The sequence below is a fragment of the Rattus norvegicus genome, chromosome 5, assembly GCF_036323735.1.
Source record: "Rattus norvegicus strain BN/NHsdMcwi chromosome 5, GRCr8, whole genome shotgun sequence".
Classification (NCBI taxonomy): Eukaryota; Metazoa; Chordata; class Mammalia; order Rodentia; family Muridae; genus Rattus; species Rattus norvegicus.
In genome coordinates, this window is record NC_086023.1 from 111,115,383 (window position 1) to 111,135,294 (window position 19,912).

Consider the following 19,912-nt stretch of genomic DNA (forward strand, 5'->3'; position numbering starts at 1 on the left):
AAAGGTGAGTACACTGATTGATGTGTATCTCTTATTTCATTTAGAGAAGTAGTAATGTTTTATGAAATACCAGAATAAAAGCAGCATGGATCTTTTAAATCTCAGAGTTATCAGAAACAGGTTGCTGATGGTCTTCTGTCAAGCAAGACTCTCTTGCAACCTGAAGTCTAACAGTGAAATATTTGGGCAGGGAAAAAAAAAAAGGAAGATAGATTTGTGATCTCCCAAAAGCCCCTGTGTAGAACTAAATGCCTTAACTAAAAGGGGTAAGAAATTAAGGAACAAGGTTTGGAGAATTTGATTTCTAGGGAGAAATTTTGTTTAATAAAAACCTAGTTCTCTCATTGCGCTACCCTTCTCTCTTTCTCCTCCCCATGCACAATAAAGTTGCAAATGTGTTGTCTTTCTTCAGATGGACTCTCTGTTCCTGGGCACCCGTCATGTGTGTCTGTTCAGACAGGCTGTGTACGGCAACTCTGGCACCAGAGCGGCATAACCCAGATTTTCCCTGCTTTCTTAATATCTCACAGCATGGGTGCCACAGAGCAGGGGAAAGGGAAGAGAGAATCTTGGGAATAGAGGGATGCAATCCTTCCAGGCCAAGTTTCTCTCCAAATGTCCAGTCCTCTCTCAGCCTAAGTCTCCTCCAGATACAATGAGGTATTCCATTTGAATATCTGCTAACCTAGGTCATAACAAACAGCTCCTTGCTGCCCTCTAATGAATCAGATCCAATGGAGAGGGAGCTGCTGGCAGGACCTTGATACTACAGTCCAGGCCAGCTCTCAACATGCAGAGCATTTTGACCAGATTCCCAAAGGACATTACCAAGGATTAGCACTGGGACAGAGAGATCACCCTAGATGTTCACACAAAACAGATGGGTGGCTCTAAAACTCACATTCTGCCCAAATGTGAATAAAGCTGACCTGAGACTCAAAGGACCTAATACTAAATGGGTTTTGGAACTTCAGAAAAGAGTTTAAATTGTAACTTTTCTGCTGAAATCAAAGTTATAAGTAGTGATTATTTGGTAAATATTACCTAAAGAGTCTAATTCTATGGGGAACGTCTAATGTCCTCTGCACCAGGGTATTTTCTCTGTAAGTTAATTTTAATGGCCATATCTGTCCTGATTATACAACTAGTAAGGCTCTATATTTTCCTACAGTTCCAGTCCCAGTAATTATGAATTTGCTGGCAATGCAGTGTGACCTTGTTTAAGTTGGCGAAAGTGTGGGTTCTTAATACATCACCCTTACAGACAGCATTAAGAACTCCCACACAATTCAATCTTAGGTTATCGAGAACAGAGAGAGCATATTAAATCCTCTCAATGTTCAAGTACTGCACCAGGTACTATGAATACCTTGATTGGGAAAAGTTGAGCATAATCTGAAGAGAGAAAATAGATGGATTCCTCTCATTCCAATCTCAAGAAAGGTCTCCAGTGTCAAAGAGAGTAAGATGGTGGAGCACCTTGGACAGGGGAACAAAAGCCAGCATTTGCCACCTACTAGTTTAGATACTGTTCAAAAGGAGCCATCAATGGGTTCACCTCCAAATAGTAAGGCTGCTGTTATGATGGGAACAAAACCCTAAAAATGGCAGGTAGCCAAACACTCAGGCCCTAAAGTTCAATTAGGACATGAGCAAGTCTAAACCAATGCCAGATCTACTCCTGGTTAAAGGCGTGGGTCTGCAATACTCTCTCCTTCGTTTAATTAATGTATGTGGACCTCCATTCACACAAATACTTATAGTCTCTGCTTTGTCTTGTGCTGGCTTAAAAGGCAATGGAGTTGTTTGAGTAAATATCATTTGAGATGAGGGCAGAAGAGCTATATTCCTCAAAATAGTATTGTGGCAAAGCAGGAAGCCAGTTAACGACTGTGGTAGTAAAAAGGGCATCTGCTATTGCTAGCACTACCAGCTGGTGTCAACCTTCACATGGGTGCATGCACACACTCACACAAAGAAACCAGCGAGCAGTCTACCAAGAGGCAATGCAGCTTTCTTAATGTGGGCTTTTACCCTGCAAGACAGCATTTTTATTTAGATACTGCACGAAAAAAAAATTAAGCCCCTAAGCACTATAATTAGTTGAGTAGCCTTTTTGACATTATGTCAGCCTTGCAATTTACTAGGAAGGCTGTTTTGTCCGAAATTTCAAAGAGAAACATTTGATTATACAAACTGTGAAAGGAACATTAGATTATGCAGATCGTACCAGGTCTATATGATAGAAGATTCTTCTGGAGATAAATTTTCTTCTTAAACACATACTTTTAAAGAATGTCTTCTTATTCAAAAGCTTCAACATCCTATATTTTCTACTGTGAAAAGATCTGTAAGTTTGAAGGGCAGAGTCCAATCCTAATAGCCCATGAATACATCTCCCTACCTGCCTGGAAACACAGAATCCATACTGCCTAACACTGCTAAGGAGCAACATATTTTAGACAGATTCGGCATATGTAATTCTATGTATACACATTTATAAACATCTTAAAGATATAAATGTGGAGTCTCGGAGATGATAATTAACTTGCTCAAAGGACACTGGAAACGAGAAAACCAAAATTTGATTTCAAATCCAAGGCTGACTTTCCCAAACTTAACTTCTCCAAGTTCACTGCCTTCAGTGGAACTTGGGTATCACTTGGAAGCAAGGTCCTGTGCATCCATATATCACAGCTGTCCAACCAGAAAACATAGTTTCAAATACACCTGCATTTGATTTCTTGTCCTTTGTTGTGTAATCAACTGACTGAAACTTCACAGTTCTTTCTTGATCCATCCGAAAGACCACATATAAAAGGAAGGCGTGAGGGAAGAAACCCTGAAAGAAAAGGAATAGCATCCCCTGCAGGTGCAGAAACCACTTAAGCCCTGAAAACAAATCCATCATTATAAAGCAGATAGATGAGAGGTATCTGCATTATACCAAGATTCATCTGAAATGAAGCTTGATTTACATACTCCTCTTCCAGAAGCTCAGAAAGCAATTCTTATGACTAAAGCCAAACATGCTTGTTACTGCCAAAACTGTCTCCCACACAAGATACTTCTCCCCTCAGCAAATGCTTAAAATTCTTTCATACTCTGAGTATGGTTTCCTAGCTATAGAAAAGAAGGTGGGATCAATACTGCAGTCTCTGCCCTAACATGCTTAAAAATGTAGTGTTCCACTACAAGTATAAGAATGCTCCCAGTTCATTCCTGGGAACATGCATGGCTGCCACTCAAGTTTTAATTAACCAATGACTAACCTGAAAAGCTGAAATCTAGTGACAGATGAAATTCATGATTTTGTTGACAAAGAAATGAAAAGAAAAAAGAAAAAGCACTTGGAAGAAGATAGGAAGATGAGGAATCTGTAAAGCATTTGATCTGGACAACAGTTCAGGAGTCACTCTGTCTGCAGAGACAAGAAAACTGCCTCTCCCTAAGAATCAGGCTTGGCCTACAGGAGGATTAGCATGCAGGATGCACAATACTGACCCACTCCCCGAGGGACACTGAGGAAGAAGACCTAAGAACAGTCAGTTTGCAGTTGTTACAAGGGAAATGCTAATACAAGATTAATCATTAGAAACCCTTGCACAAGTCTCCATGAGCTTCCCAGGCCCATACAAAGACCTCTCACTTATGGATAAACCACGTCTTCCACAGGCCTCCTTTCACCCAACCTTCAACATCTGGATTCAGTCCTGCAGCATCCTTCTCAAATCAGGGCTAAGATAGGTCCTAGTCAAGTCTCTTCCAGAAGAGCTGTACCTTCTGGCATGATAAAATCTTACATTTGAAAAAGAACAAGGGACCTGCTGACCTGTAAGTGAGTAGAGACTAGCACAGTACTGAGCTGTGCCACTATTCTCATGACATATCCCACCAGATACACAGGACAACTCTAAAACCCAAAGCCAAAGATGGCCACCCTAGACGGAGTCTTTGAAGTCTCCTTTATATAAATGAAAAAGGTACATGGATGTGAATGTTCCCCACAGCCAGATAAGATACTATTCTAATGAGTGCACAGAAGTGGAAAGGAATTTATCATAGGACATTATTTTGATAACTGTATACATGGCTCACAAATTACACTTAGCCCAAGTCTAAGTTCATCACAAATAATGAGGTGATACCATGGTAAGAAAGGTTAGAGAAGAGGCACTCATTACAGAAAGAATATCATATCACTGTAGTATCATACAGTGAAAAAATTCTATAAAGCAATTTTACTGAATATGTCCTCTACAATGTGACATGTGTCAAGCTCTACCTGGAGTAAGTGCCCACTTTAGTTCCTTTTCTTTCAAAAAGAGCATAATTCAATTAGTGATATTTTTAGCAAAGATAAAGAACTAAGTTTCCCAAGGACTGCCATTGCCCTCAGACAGCACCAAGATCTAGGCATAAATAACAGGATTTTCCTTCCTGTGTACATTTTTCTTAGTTTATATTTGACAAACGAACACAGTTAAAATTTCCTTCAAGGGTTTAAGAAACATATTTTTTTTTCCTTTAAATTTAACATCGTCACACAAAAGCAATGAATTTTATGTCTAGGGGAAACGCCTCCAACGGTATCATTATGTTTGGGCAAGTTGGAGTATCAATACTCAGTACAAGGAAACCTACGTAAACACTGCAGACACAGCCTCTGGGACCTCAGGAGAGCGGTCTCTGAAGCAGAGAGGCAACAACTCCAGTGGACCACATTGACAAGGAAGTTGGCAGTACTCACAGAAGTGGAAAGGTATGGGTCAGATGAAAGCCATGCCTACAAGTGCAGTCAGTGAAGTATCCTGATGGAAATACATATTTTCTTTTTGCTAAGGGGTAGCTTATGTTACAGCAAACCACTTGGACCACATGGCTGTATGCCCATCAATTAACAGTTGGCTTCTGAAGAGAAATACAAAATGGTGTAATTCCTATGATGACTGTCACATTCATAGCACACATGCATATTTCCCTACAATCACTTCATTTCAAGGTTGGAAAGGGGATATTGTAAACCTTTAAGTCTAAACTCCACACAGATACTATAATAAAGAACCTAGTATGCAGATAAAAATGACTCATTAGATGATGGAATAGTGTGGCTCTGTCTGCACTGGTATCACAGAAAATCACTGACTGAATGGCAGAGGCAGAAGCTTGCCTTGTATGCTTATGGTGACAGTGTAATCTATCTCATGCCAGATATGTAGTACACTCAACTACTGCTGCGAATTCCAGTTATATATTCCCTGTGAAACAAGAAAACTCTAAATACAGAAGTAATCTTTCCTACTACTATGCTATCATCTCCAGTAGGACAGAATTCTAAAAGGGGTTTATTTATGATCACCTAAATTTTAAGTCATTTTAGAATGTGAAATATAGTGTTTCCGTTCACTTGACACTAGGCAACTTGTGTGGTTTATATGTTCTATGTGCTATGTTTTTGTGTAATCAGATGAAAAAATATTGAGATGACCTGATAAGTAATATAACTTCTATGTCCAACTATTTGGACCACATTATACAGCAACTCTGTGAAAAAAAAATTAACACTAGAACAAGGAGAGGTCACTTCTAGAGCTAGAGACTTAAGTCTATCTGCAAACTAGGCTTAGGAGTTGGACACCTAGATTGGTTAACATATCTCATCTGAGAACAAAAGCTAAGCCAACAGTGTTCTCTAATGATTGTGCTCACAATGTCCACATCTGCCTTATCCTTGTCAAATTAGTTCCAAAAAGTTCACTGAGCACTGTGTGCTAGAGTGAGGCTAGTTAAAAAAACCTTCCTATATAGGGTAGAACACTACATAATGCATTATGTATCCAATTATAAGCAAACACAAAGAAATAAAGTGTTCACTCAATGCCAACCTTTTTGCTCTTTCCTGACTCAACCTTTGGTGTGCAGCAACTTTCCGGCTTGTTACTGACAAGTTCTTACTTGCTATTTATAAAGAGCAGGAAAGGCTGTAAAATGGTCTCTTTTATTTAGGAGCGACAGAGTAGTTTTGTGATGCTGCCAGATCTCTGATTAGTTGAGCCCTATTCTCAAATCAATGCAAACTATGATGTACTTAATCTAGGTTCCTTACTTGGCAACATTATTAAGGTATTTCATGTACATTCCAAACACTAAATTTTTCTCAAAATAGGTACTTCCTAGCAAGTAAGAAAAAAACAAAACAAAACAAAACCTACACTGAAAAGGATCTGAACACAAAACACCACTTATACCATATTAGGGTTCTTAATCCACATCCACACCCAAATTGCACCCAATAAAAGCACTCAAGCAGTTGTACCAGGCTAAAAACATCCACAGTTGTGACTTATTCATGTAATAAAATTTTCAGATACCTTTGAAATTAGTTGAGATTAAAATAAGCATTGTTTCAATAGCTATAAATGTTTTATGTATCATTTATTTACTGTGAGACAATGTCTCACTATATACCCAAGGCTGGCCTTGAATTAAAAATTGGCTCATCCCTGCTTCTTGCACCAAGATTATGGGTGGGAGACACCACGCCCAGTAACATCATTCTTTGGATGAAAAAGTTATCTCAACTCTCCAAAATATAACAAATTAAACTTATATTCAATTCAACTAACTATTCCACAATACTTAGCAGCTTGAATGTTAGGTCTTCTACTCATTACAACTTGGGAATTAACCTAGAATTTCTTCATTTTCTTGGCCATTCTTCAGATTTTGGGGCTGAACAGGATAAGTAAAGGTAATCTCCGCCATCAACATTTATCCAGCAATTGTCCTATGTCAAATATGAACTCTTAGCAAGAACACAGTCTCTTCTCAGTCTTGACTGTTACCCTGAAACTCTTGACTACACCATACCTATCAAAATTAACTTGTGGTGGTGCCATTATCCAGTGTTAGGGAAGAAAAGGGGAGCAAGCCAAAGAGGACTGCTCAGCTGTTCAGAGTGCATTGTTCTGATGAAAGCCCAGGTCAGGTGCTCCCAACTACTGGGGAGGATCCAGAATCCTCTTGTGGCTTCTAAAGGCACTTCATTCACATGCACATGTCAATAGGCAGGCACATATATACATATAAGATATACATATAACTTAAGAATTAAGTTTTTTTTTTAAAAAAAATTCTTTCTTGGATATATGGCAAGAAATCACCAGGAAAAAAGAAAAAAATGAAAAATATGTTTTTCAAAAACAAACAACCCTACTCATTAAGTGACTATGAAGCTAAGACAATTTTTTGTTTTTGTTTTTGTTTTCCAATTCTCAAAGGAATTTTGTTGTTTTGTTTTGTTTTTTTTTTTCAGGTGAAGAATGTATGGCCTAATTAAGACTTTCTGCAAGATTCTCTCCATCATCTCCTAAAATCTGGTGTCCTCTTAGTCAGGCTTCCTATGCTCCAACCTCACCAGAACAAGGATCTGATTCCTGTAAGCTTATACAAATTGCAACGTAACCGTGTAACATTGAATAATTTATTTTTTAAATAATTACACTTATGATTCTGCAGCAGGGAAACAGGAGAAGGAAATACACTGCAAATAAAATAAGATGTACGGTCTCTTCCAAGAGAACTCAAGGCTGACTAAATAAAGAACGTAACTATGGCAGACGGAATTGAAGATGACGACAATTATATCATCTGCAGAGAAATGGGCACAACCAGAGACAACCATAGAAATAAATTACACCAGTTCCAGAAAAATAAGAATCGCAGGCTTCTTTTACTTGTAGGTTCTAGATACCATAGACACATAAGATTGTGTGTGTGTGTGTGTGTGTGTGTGTACACGCACACGCTTGTGGGCACACACACAAGCCCATCTAGGGAACAAGGAACTAATGAGAGGAGAGAGTGGGGAAAAGGAAAAGAGTTGGTATAGAGGTGGAATATGCCCAAAGGTACATTACATAATTATATGTAAATGCTCCTACGAATCTGTGCCATGTACAACAAATATATGCCAACCAAAAAATTTTTCAAATGAGTAAAAATTATATATATACATACACACACACACACACACACACACACACACACACACACATATATATATATATATCAAAAAGGACACAGAAATGTAATACCTCTGAGTGTACACACATTTCCTCATGTACATGGCCACAAAGCAGCATTAATTAAAAATGAGTACATAGGCAAATGAGTGAAGGTAACCCACAAGGGAGTCTGGTTTGACTACCAGATAGGTAAACAGTTGCTATAAGCAACAGAAATTATAAAACTTTGCTAACCTCTGAGCTAAAAACCAGTGCTTGCCTGAAGCAGCCTACAGGTCTGAGAACATCATTCTCTCCCATTCCTACAGTTATTTGTGCTCATATTCAAGGACGCATGAGGAGGACACACAGTCAAATGAGGATGGAGGTGGCCCATGAGGTGATGATGGAGGAAGTACTTCCTCACTGTGCCTCTTCTGCTTTGACATCGTTCTATCTGACGTTTGTTTCTTATAACACTGGCAATCTAAAGTAAATATAAGGTGATCCAACACCTCAGACTCACATGAGGTAAGCACATGAATATATATATTATATATATTAAATAAATATATATATTAAATATATAGGCTATACAATTATAAATGGTACTCTCAATATAGACTTCCTTTGATGTTTATTCAAAAGTCAACTCTAACAGAAAGTATTAAACATATGAATTACACAAGCACAATTCATCACAGCATAAATCAAGAGAAATACAAATCTACTCTGGCTAATTAGCAAAAAGGAACTACGGGAATATATACGGAGGTGACTGGAAGAAAGACAAGGCAGCTATAGAGCAGCCTCCAGGGTTAATGAGATGTCAAACCAGACAGATAATGCCTCTGCCTCAATCTCCTCCTTCCACTGACTCTTCAAATGTCTACATCAACATCAGCTAGGTCTGGTAGCTCTTGCCTGGGATCCCAGCATTCAGAGGGAGAATTGCTGGAAGACTGAGCTTCAGGCCTGCCACAGAATAAGACTGTGTCTTTAAAAACAAAGTCAGAAAAAGAACCTGGGTTCTTTAGCAAACTGAGTGACTCTTAGTCCTTTTACTGGCCTCACTTTCTGTAGCAGACCGGGAGGAAATGCCCACGGCCTAGTTTCCCACCACACTACACAGAAAGAGAAGTCACATGCAGAATGGTACAAATAAGTGAAACAAGACAACTTTCCTTAAACTCACAAAGCTCCTTACAAATCTTTCCATCTAAACCAAAAAGAAATATTCCTCTCGCTGCTACATAAAGGACTACAACAAAACCCCTTCTATCGGGTGGCATACTCAGCAGGTCATGAGCAAACCACACAAGACTGCTGCGACACTGCAGCTCAGAACAGCAAAAGAAGTCTGCTCTGTGCACCTGTCTTCATAAGAACAGTTCTCTGCTCTCCACCTTACCCCAAACCATGCCCTTTCGTCTCTCCTCTTTAACACACAAGCATCACTCCTCGAATCAGGAACGCAGCAGTGCACATACTCCTGAACGGATCCAAAGTTCTCACACAGGCTGAACAACAGCAGCACCACGGTGACCAGGTAAGACATAACAGCCTTGGCAACGGTCCTTCCTCCCCACTCGGGTTTAACATCGGCAAGGCCCTGGTTTCAGTCCTCAACATTGAGGGGGTGGGATGTGGTTAATTTAGAAATTTAAGACTTTAACCATGAGAAGTATTACTTTTCTATTATCTTAAATTCATAAAATTAGGAGGAAGGCTTTCTGTTAAGTCCCAACACATGCAATTGCTTTTCAGTTGTCAGTAGCCAACTCCTGAAACCAACAACAGTCGGTCACTGAGAGTGGAATGATGTCCCCAGTCAGAGTGGAAGGGTGTTCCAGCATAAGCAAGCATGCAGTTGATGCTGAGTGGGAAGATAGGAGTTCACAGTGTAGACCCCAGATTTAAAGGGAAGACTGCTCTACTCAGTGACACAAGCTAACATGTTGCAAAACAGCCACTGACCACTTGTTCCTAATGGCACATGTATCAAGCATCTGCCCCCAAGGCAGCTTCAAGATACTGAACTCACACAGAATCATTCCTGATGTTTGGGGGTGAGGGGGAATGGCTCCACTCTGAGGGTTTAGGACAAGTTTCTTGAAGGGTGTGGATGGAAGGCTACTTAGAAAAGGAGGTTAGTAAATTGGAAAACCAAACTACAGAAGAAAATTCTCACTCTCATTTGTTGGTTCCTATTGGAGAAATCTGACAGATACCTTGGTACCCCTCAAAAAAAGGAGGGAAGGTTTTTTTGGAAAGTAGCATCTGGCCCAAAGCCAGTAAAAAACATAAGGCTCCCTTGCACTGAAGACCAGGTCCAGACACAGCATTTTCCAAGGATTAAAATCTCAGTTGCATTAAGGAAGCTAACCACAGATGACTCTGAATCTATTTTCTAGAGATTTGCTTTTCTTTTGTGTGTACAGGTATTTTTGTCTTTGTATCATGAACGTGCCTAGTAGTACTGGAGTCCGGAAGAGTGTCAGCTCCTCTGGAACTGGAGCAGTAGACACTTGTAATGCACTGTGTAGGTACCCGGAACCTAACCAAGGTCCTCTTGAAGGACGGCTAGTGCTCTTAATTGCTGAGCCATCCTTCTAGCTCTGTTCTGTATCGATTTTTAACACGAGGTCTAGATTTAGATGCTCTAGAACCTGAAAGTACCCCTACATTATTGAATGTTCCCTTGGCATTCTGTCAAAGTTTGGACTTCTAATACTTTATAAAAGGAAATGTATGGATATGTATATACATATATATTTACACACATATACATATATATATAATATATATATATATTACAAATCAGTATTGAGAATTCTGTATTTCCATCTTTTCTAACAACTATGAATGTATCCCTCCAATAAGAGCCTGGAAACACCAATAATTTAAAGGTTTAGAACAATGGTCTGAAACATTGAGGTTTTCACATGTTGAATACCAATTCTTTGCATTTGGGAAAGTGAGCGCTATGTGAATCAACAGAGCTAAAGGATCAGGCACTGTGCTTGAGGAGGGCTGCCTCAGCACTCAGATTACAAGGCAAAGCCAGAACTCCAAGGGATAAACCTGTGATGTCATTAGACTACTTCTCTTAGGAAGAGGGGTCCACTGGCTTGACACCACAATCAGACTGTTTGGATCCCTTTAAAGCTGACTAATCACTCATAAGGGAAAATAAAATGGTCATTGGAGGTGGATGAAGGGATCGAACTGGGTGGAAGAGGGGATAGAGGGGGAAGGGAAGGATATGAGATATAGGGAGAGTTAGGGAGTGTACAGATGGGGGGGGTGGAGACATCTCTAGGATGTGGAAGATATTTGGTAAGGGAGAAGCCCCAGGGAGTCAATGAGAGTGACTTTAGTTGAGACTTCTAGCAGTGTAAGATATGGAGACTGAAGCAATTACTTCCTGTAGCCAGACAGAACTCTCATTGGAGGGATAAGGACACCAATCCACTTCCAAAACCTTTAACCCCCAAAATTTGTGCGGGGACAAAGATGCAGTAGAGATGGAGGGAATGGCCAACCAATGACTGGCCCAACTTGAGACCCACCCCACCGGCAAGAACCAATCCCCGACACCAATAATGATATTCTGTTATGCTATATACAGGAGCCTAATATAACTGTCCTCCGAGAGGCCCCAGTCAGCGTCTGACCAAAACAGATGAAGAGACCCAGAGTCAAACATTAGATGAGCTCAGGAAGTCTTGTGGAAGTGTTTGGGGAAAGATTGAGGGACCTGGAAGATATAGACTCCAGAAGAAGACCAACAGAGTCAATTAACCTGGATCCTTGGAGGCTCCCAGAACTGAACCACCGTGAACCACCAATCAACAAGCACACATCCATATATTTAGCATATGTGCAGCTTGGTCTTCATTTGGGACCCCAACAATTGCAGCAGGGGTTGTCCCTGGTGCCTGTTGCCTGTCTGTAGATCTTGTTCCCATAACTGGGCTGCCCTGTATGGGTAGCCTCAGTGGGAGAGGATATGCCTAGTTCTGCAGAGACCTGCTGTGTTAGGGTGGATCGGTACCCAGACCACACCCTTCTCAGAAGTCAAGAGGGAGAATAGAGTGAGGAACTGTGTGAGGCATTGGGACTCCGAAAAGAGGGGAATGGGGGACTAGGTCCGGATATAAGGTGAATAAATTAATTAATTAATCAAAGAAAAAATATAAAGTAGACTAAGAGCAACTATCGTCGATGCCAGCTATGTAATGGAAAGCTCTCATGAGTACCAAGGTCAGGAAGATTTCAGAGGACACTAGACTGTAGATCTCAATGTTAATGACCAGCTCTTACTCACGAGGACATTAAAACATTGACATGGGAGGAAGCAAACCTTCCAGTGACCTTGAAGGCCACACAGTAACTCTAGGGTACAGTTTACCTGCATTTATACCTCCCTTAAACTTTTTCTTAAAAGGAAGATTTGACTTCCTAAAGGTAGCGTTCAAGGTCAAACAGGCTATAAGAGATCATGGGCATGGAGAAACATAACATTTTAATTGAGCTAAGAGAACGGTGTAAATATAAAATTGGTAAGTCAAACACGCTTTCTCCCTTCAAAATCAAAGCACTATGTAGAAAACAGAATTGCAACAAAAAGTACAATGATGAGAGAAGGACTCATTAAGAACTAAAAATAAACTCTAATTCACAATATGCATAAGGACTTAACAGAAAAGGAAAACAAGATGTAAAACTGCATCTGCTAAGTTAACCATGCCCTCGCGGAAATCGCCCCACATCCCCACGCAAACCGAAGTCTGTAGAAATCTGTGTGAGGGAAGGAAGCAGTGCTTTAAATGTTTTCAATGAATGTTTCAACAGAAAAGAAAACAAAAAGGCAGCGTTTTTTTTTTCTTCTTCTTCTTCTTTTAAAGTCCTGTGATCTGCTAACACTGCAGAAATACTGGGCTTCCTTATATGCAAGCCACTGTTCTCTGTACTTCTCTATCTGAAAGCCTTAGTTGATGAAATCAGAATGTTAGCAGGAGTACTTGTGATTTACATTAAAAGGATAGTCAGCTGAATGAACAGGGCTTCAATAAAAGTGCAAGCAAGTCACTCTTGACATTTTTTTAATCAACACCTTACAGCTAAATGCAACGATTTGCTCAGTTTTTAGGTCAGTAAGCTGAGGGTACCTCGCACTTTAAGTCAGACACACACACACACACACACACACACACACACACACACACACACACACACACACACACACACACACACAATGCCACATAGAATAGTTCCTAGACAGCAGAGCTCTAGATCACTGAGGCTGGCATAATTGCAGTAATACCGTCAGTGAAATTTCTAGGTTCCTTTAACTTTCTATGCCTTCTTTGATCTGCTAGTGATGATATTCACATATAGGCTATAAAAGAAGCTCTGTATTCTTCCCAGACAATGAAAAGTAAGAATTATAGATAATAAGTGTATTAGGAGATGTTTTTCCAAAGCCAAATTTAAGTTCAGAATCAAACAAATCCAATAAGGCTAGAAGATAAGCCAAATGGCCAGGCTGGACTTCAACCAAGTATAAAAAGTATAGTATTGAATATGTGCACTCATGTGTGCATAGGCATGTTTGGATGCCCAGAGCATGCATGGAAGCCAGGAGATATATGGTGTCCTCTTGCCTCATGTTCTCCCTCAGTCTCTTGAGAGAGGGTCTCTCACTGAACTTGGAGATTGCTGCTTTTTAGCTAGTCTGAGTGGCCAGCGAACCCCCAAGATCCTAAAGTGTCTCACATAACACTACCATACTAGGGTTACAGCTGTCAACAGTCACACTCAGTTCTCTCACAAGCATTGAGGAGTCTGACTGAACGTAAGTAGTCCACATATTTGTTCTCTCATGCTCTTACCAATTAAACCATTTCCATAGCCTATAATAATGGAGTACTATTTTTAAAACTAGTGTTTAATTCAAGTGTTTAGAAAGTTCTGGTAAGTCTACACTGCACTGATTTAACATGAGAATAAAAACACAGCTTAAACAAACCCCCCTCCAAAATCTTTCCTTCAAGGATGTATAAAGTACAAAATAGGAGTATTTATTTGAAATTACAGTTATGGTCAGCCCTCAAATGAGACAGAGGTGTGGGTGGTACTCTGCCTATGAGGTCACTGTGCAGCTACAGCCCCAATATATCTTTTTTAACTTCACAATACTGTAAGAGATACCAATGCTATTCCAATTCTTAAAACCCTCAAAGGGTACCTAATTACAAAGCTGGGTATGGGGGTGTCCACCTGTAACCCCAAGACTCAGAAGCTAGAAGCAGGAGAATTAGTTGAGGTTGGCCTTGGCTACACAATGACTTAATAGACCTTGCCTCAAAACTTAATAAAAAAGAAAAAGAAAGTGTGTGTTGTTTATGTCCAATAAAGAGGGACCCAAATAATGTCAAAATATAACATTCTAAAACTTAAAAGAGAAGAAAAGGTAAGGAGAAAAAAATTAAATCACTGTTTACAGAACTAACAAGTCAAATGACATTCACAAATAAAATGCCAGGAAGTATTTGTTCAAGTTGACCTTTTCTCAGAAGGGTTTCCACAACAGAACATGGCAGAGGCAGTGTGCTCAGGTGAAAGTCAATTAGCAAAAAAGGAGCTCAGATGAAGCTGGCAAGTTCTGAAGTACAATTCTAACCTCAGTGACCAAGCATTCCATTTAGGCGTATTCAAGGGAAATGTTCCAGCAAGAATTTTGAAATGTCCCAGTAAATTCAGATTTTTGACAAAGTCTAAGAAAGTAAACTGGAGTCCTATGATAGCCAAGTCAATAAAGCAATGAATGAGTGAAAACATCAAAGGCAAGCGGATTCTGTAGTCCACTGTAGAGATGAGGGTGGGTGTACTTTAGATGAGAAACGTCCCTTACACACGCATGTACTTCAATACTTAGTCCCCAGCTGCCCGCACTGCGGAGGTTACCAAATCTGAGGAGCTTCGCATACTATGAAAATGTATAACCTCATCCCACTTCCGGTTGGTTCTCTGCTTCCTGCTTTCAGGTAAGAGGTGATCAGCCAAGCCTCCTTTCGCACCTACCTTTGGCAATACCATCCTTCTCAGCTATCATGGCCTCTCCTTCTGGAACTATAGGCCAAAATAAAGTCTTTCTTTTCTAAGTTGCTTTTGGTCATGGCATTTTATCTTACTAATAGAAAAGTAACTAATACAATACATAATTCAGCTTCATATCTGAACGGAAAATCCCGCAATATCGCCCTAAAATAGTCTGCTCTCATATGGGTCACTACTTAAGCTAAAGATGGACAAGAGTCAACAAAGACAAGAAGAGATCTCTGCACGGGTCCTGTTCTTCCAAAAGCAAGGCATAGATTCCCTCCAGGGTCTGTGTGCTCCTCCTCCCACATCAGCTAAAGAAGGCCCCTATCATGACAGACAGTAGGCCTGAGACCAGTTCACACAAACATACCTGGCTAAAACAACCCTTCTTCTGTTTTGTTTCCCCCTATAGATTCTCGAAATGCTGTCCAGTAATTTACCATCCTTCAAAAACCAAACTTTTTCTGTTTAAAAATATTCTGTTCACTCCCTTATTTAACTAGTTCTTTAATTTCATTAATTTCCTGTATTCATACACTAAACCTAACAGATTAGAATATTTTCCTGAGAGTGGTATAGTAGTGTATCTAACTTCTTAAATATGTACTTATGAGATATGTACACACACACACACACACACACACACACACACACACAGTTTGAGTAACACAACAAAAATGAGTCTGGAATAAATTCAAAAGCCTTCCCCAAACCTTTGTGACAAATCTTTGTAATGTTAAGCTCATATGTATATATTTATGAGATATGTATATATTTCAGTAATTCTGTACTGGCATTAATCAACACTGACACCAAAAACTGCTCTATGAAAACACCTACTAGGGGATAAAGGGATGGCTCGGTAGTTAACAGTGCTTACTGGTCTTGCAAAGAACCCAGAGATTTGGTTCTTAGAACCCACATCGGGTGACTCATAACCGCCTATAACTCCAGTCCCAGGGAGTCCAGTGTCCTCTGGCTTTTGTACGTTCCTACATGCATGTGATTGCATGTAAATTCATGTAGGCATACATACACAAATGAGATTGAAAACAGTATTTTAAAACTACCTAGTCCAGGGCTGGAGAGATGATTCAGTGAGCAAAAGTACTTCAAGATTTAGATTTGAGTTCAAATTTTCTAGAATCCATGTTAAAAGCCTGGCATGGCCAAACCACTTTAAGCAACAGAGATAGGAAGATCCTGAGAGATATCTATCACCAAGACTGAACAATTGCAGGACAAGCCTGCAATTTAATGAGACCCAATCTCAAAGCAACAATGTGGAGAACAATTTGGATGTCCTGCTCTGACCTTCACACATATTCAAGAGTACACATGTACACACACACACACACACACACACACACACACACACACACACACACACATATAGTTTGAGTAACACAACAAAAATGAGTCTGGAATAAATTCAAAAGCCTTCCCCAAACCTTTGTGCCAAGTCTTTGTAATGTTAAGCTCATAATCTGAGATGACTGATTAGCCATAACCTTTGGAAAGGAAAAAGGTACATGAAAAATAATATAATCTACAATACACTGATAAAATCCACGTTTCTCTCTGCTATAGTTTACTGGTTTGAGATGTTTCAAATTTTCATTATAGTTCCATAAATCTGATGCAAATTTTATTTTCTATTAACTTAGCTCTAAAATCTAAAAATAAAATATTTGGGCTAGATAGGTATCTACAAAGTGCTTATTTGGGGCTTTGACCTGGAAACATATGCAGCCTTGCCGCTAACCTTCTGATTAAACTCATGGAGGCTCAGAATAGGTGTTTTCGAAGTTCCTGCCCACCCACACGCCTGTCCACCCTGCTGTTGTTAACTACTTGTCTCAGAATTCTCGATCACTTGACATTCTATCCACTCCAAATAATAACTGACATACAGCACTCTATTTTCAAATTAGCATTCATCAAAACAGCCTGTGTCCACCATGACTGAAAGCAAACAAATGCTATTAAATTCAAAGGTATGTATTAGACTAATAAAAAAACAGTATTATCTATTTCATTCCTGAGGAGTTAAGATTACATTTACTTAAAAAAGGAGGGAGAATCCGTATAAAATGTTTGAAAATCACAGTGTTCTGGTGGGATAAACAAGGATAAAAACCAGCTTTAAAGTTCTCAGGAAGCTAAGAATGAATTTGGCTACGCCCCCCCCCCCCCAAAGAGAGGAAACAACCTGTGGTTACCATTCAAGGTGATCAACACCTGCAAAGTCTCTGGGTCCCTGGAGGTTTTGTTTGTTTGCTTTGCATCAGGTCCTTGGAAAACTTCTAACTGGAGGCAAACAAAGTCAGCACAGAAGGCACCCTCACAGGATGATAACGAGTAAAAGTGAGGCACCAAGATAAAACAATTGGCCCCCATTAGCTGAGGCCCAAACTGTAATTCTGGGAGCCCTTCCTTTTCCAAGAAAGGAAACTTGACTATGACCCAACTATCCTGTTTGGGAAAGTAAATTACATGAGGGATACACATGGAGGCAGGTAGTCAGGAAAGACAGAGCCCCATGAGTCTGAATTTTAACACTTCTAATCCTAGTTGCTAAGAATGAATTCATCAGAAACCAGTAGTCATGAAAGGATACTTTAAGCTTAAGCTAGTCAGGAATGAGGCACTTCAATATTAGCACCTTACTCAGCCACTCCATTACCAAAAGAGTAGAAGACCTAGGAACCCCTCTTGCTGTCTTCTGATAGAACTAAAGAAAATCCATGGGTTACTCACAGGCTCCTATGGCGTTCTAAGTCTCCCTTAAGATTCCTAGTCAGGAAGTCTGAATGAGACCTAATGCCTTGTACTGTCTAGAGCACTGGCTTTACAGGTGCCTGGGTACCCACAGTTCAAGAGATCCCCACTATTCCTCAACTGCTGAGGCTTACAATCAGCTCTGGAGGTCTTTGGCTTCAGATTTACAAAGCATCCAGCATCTAAGGCTGGTTGGTTGGTTGGTTTGTTCTAACTTCCTTAGGCAAATTTGTTGCCAGATGTGAGAATCACTGATCTAAAACACTTGAGTACACAGCCATAGATCCAACTGTGAGAGAAGCGTGGGTGTTTTTATTCATGTGACATAACCTTCAGTCTTGACCTCAAAACTCTTCCGTTCCCTCTCCAAATACAACACCCTCTCTACAAGAAGGCCCATTGGTAGCACTGTAAAAGTTGTATTCTACCTATTTATTAGTTTGTTCTATGGTTAAATTCAAAGCGAGCTCTTATCACCAAGAACAGGCACAGAGAAAATGCCCAGGCAAATAATGAGATGAGAATCTTAGCCACTGTTCTACTCTTAGGCTTCCTAACTTATGCTTCCTAGGTACCATTCTCATCATAGGACCACAATCATCATCTCTGACCAAACTACAAATGCAAGAACTTCAGACTAAACTGGTAAGTGCTTAATAATTTTTGAGGGCTTTTGTAGCTCTGAAAACCTTTATTAGGGCCATATACCTCTAATCTTCAGCTCTTGGAAAGCTGAACCAGGATAATGGCCAGTTTCAGAACCACCTAGACTACATATAGTAGAAAACTATGTCAAAGAAAATCAATGGGGAAAGCATGCACACAGTATTACTATGGTACACACAGTGTGACTATGGCACCCACTGTGGGATTTCCTAGACTTGCTATTGGTTCTCTGGATAGCTTTCCTTATATTCCCAGTGACAAAAAAAAAAAAAAAAAAAAAAAAAAAAAAAAAAAAAAAAAAAAACTTTAGGTGGAAATTAAAAATTGAAATGTAAAGAATGATGTCTGTCTGCAAATATTTACTAAAATATTTATCCCACACTAAAATGTTTTGGGTTTTCTGCTTTTATTTTATTATTATTTGGAGGAGAATAAGTTTGAGACAGGGAATCTCTATGTAGACCTGGCTATCTTTAGAATTTTCTCTGTGTAGACCAGGCTAGTGTCCAGACTAAGATTTGACTGCCTCTACCTCATGAGTGCTAGTATTAAAGAAATAAGCCACCACACCCAACTTCAATTTTCAGGTTTTATTAGTTGAAGGATTCAAATTTCATACAATGCATTTTCCTAATAGTCATCCTACTAACTACACCCAGAACCACCAAACCCTGTATCAAAGAATTTCCTTCAAAACCCTTCAAGACTAGTATGTGTGCCCTAAACTATTCTTGAATCTGTGGTCTTCCACAGTCAACTTACAGGGGCACACTCTTAAGAGAAAACTGACCCTTATTTTCTCATCAGCTAACAACTGCAAATCACTCCAACATAGAGGTGGGATTGTGGGCCCAACTCCCTTTGCCATACTGGATTTGATCTCAATTGGCCTGCACTGGTTTTAGGCACCACTCTGAGTTAATATACTTTCCTGATATTTTAATAGAAATTACACAGTCATGAACTCTCTCTAACTGCAAGGAGAGTGAAGCAAAGGGACATCAAGAATCAATTCCATTTCAGCATGTAACCGCATGTCTGAGGTAAGCCACATGTTTCCATTACCACTGCTTACCACACTGAAGCCAAAGAGCCCACAGATAGGAAGACTGAGAACTCAAATTTACCCCGCTATGCCTCATAATAGCCCTGTAAAGGGTTTATGAGAAAATAAGATGATTTCAGTTGATATCTACCCAGGGATAAGATATGGAAAAGTCCCCAAGATGTTTTCTGTGGCAACTGTCTAATACGAAAAATGGATAAGCTTTTCACTTACCACTCCCAGTTTCATTTAAAAAAAATATGATTTTTTTTTTACACACTAGTCAAGCATCTTCATCCTATAT

At 39.7% G+C, this 19,912-nt stretch overlaps 1 protein-coding gene across 20 annotated transcripts in view; it reads right to left on the minus strand.

Annotated features, from left to right (window-relative positions):
* The window catches only part of Elavl2 (ELAV like RNA binding protein 2), a 125,637-nt gene that overhangs the window by 38,678 nt on the left and 67,047 nt on the right, over positions 1-19,912 (minus strand). The gene's annotated exons all lie outside the window — the stretch shown is intronic.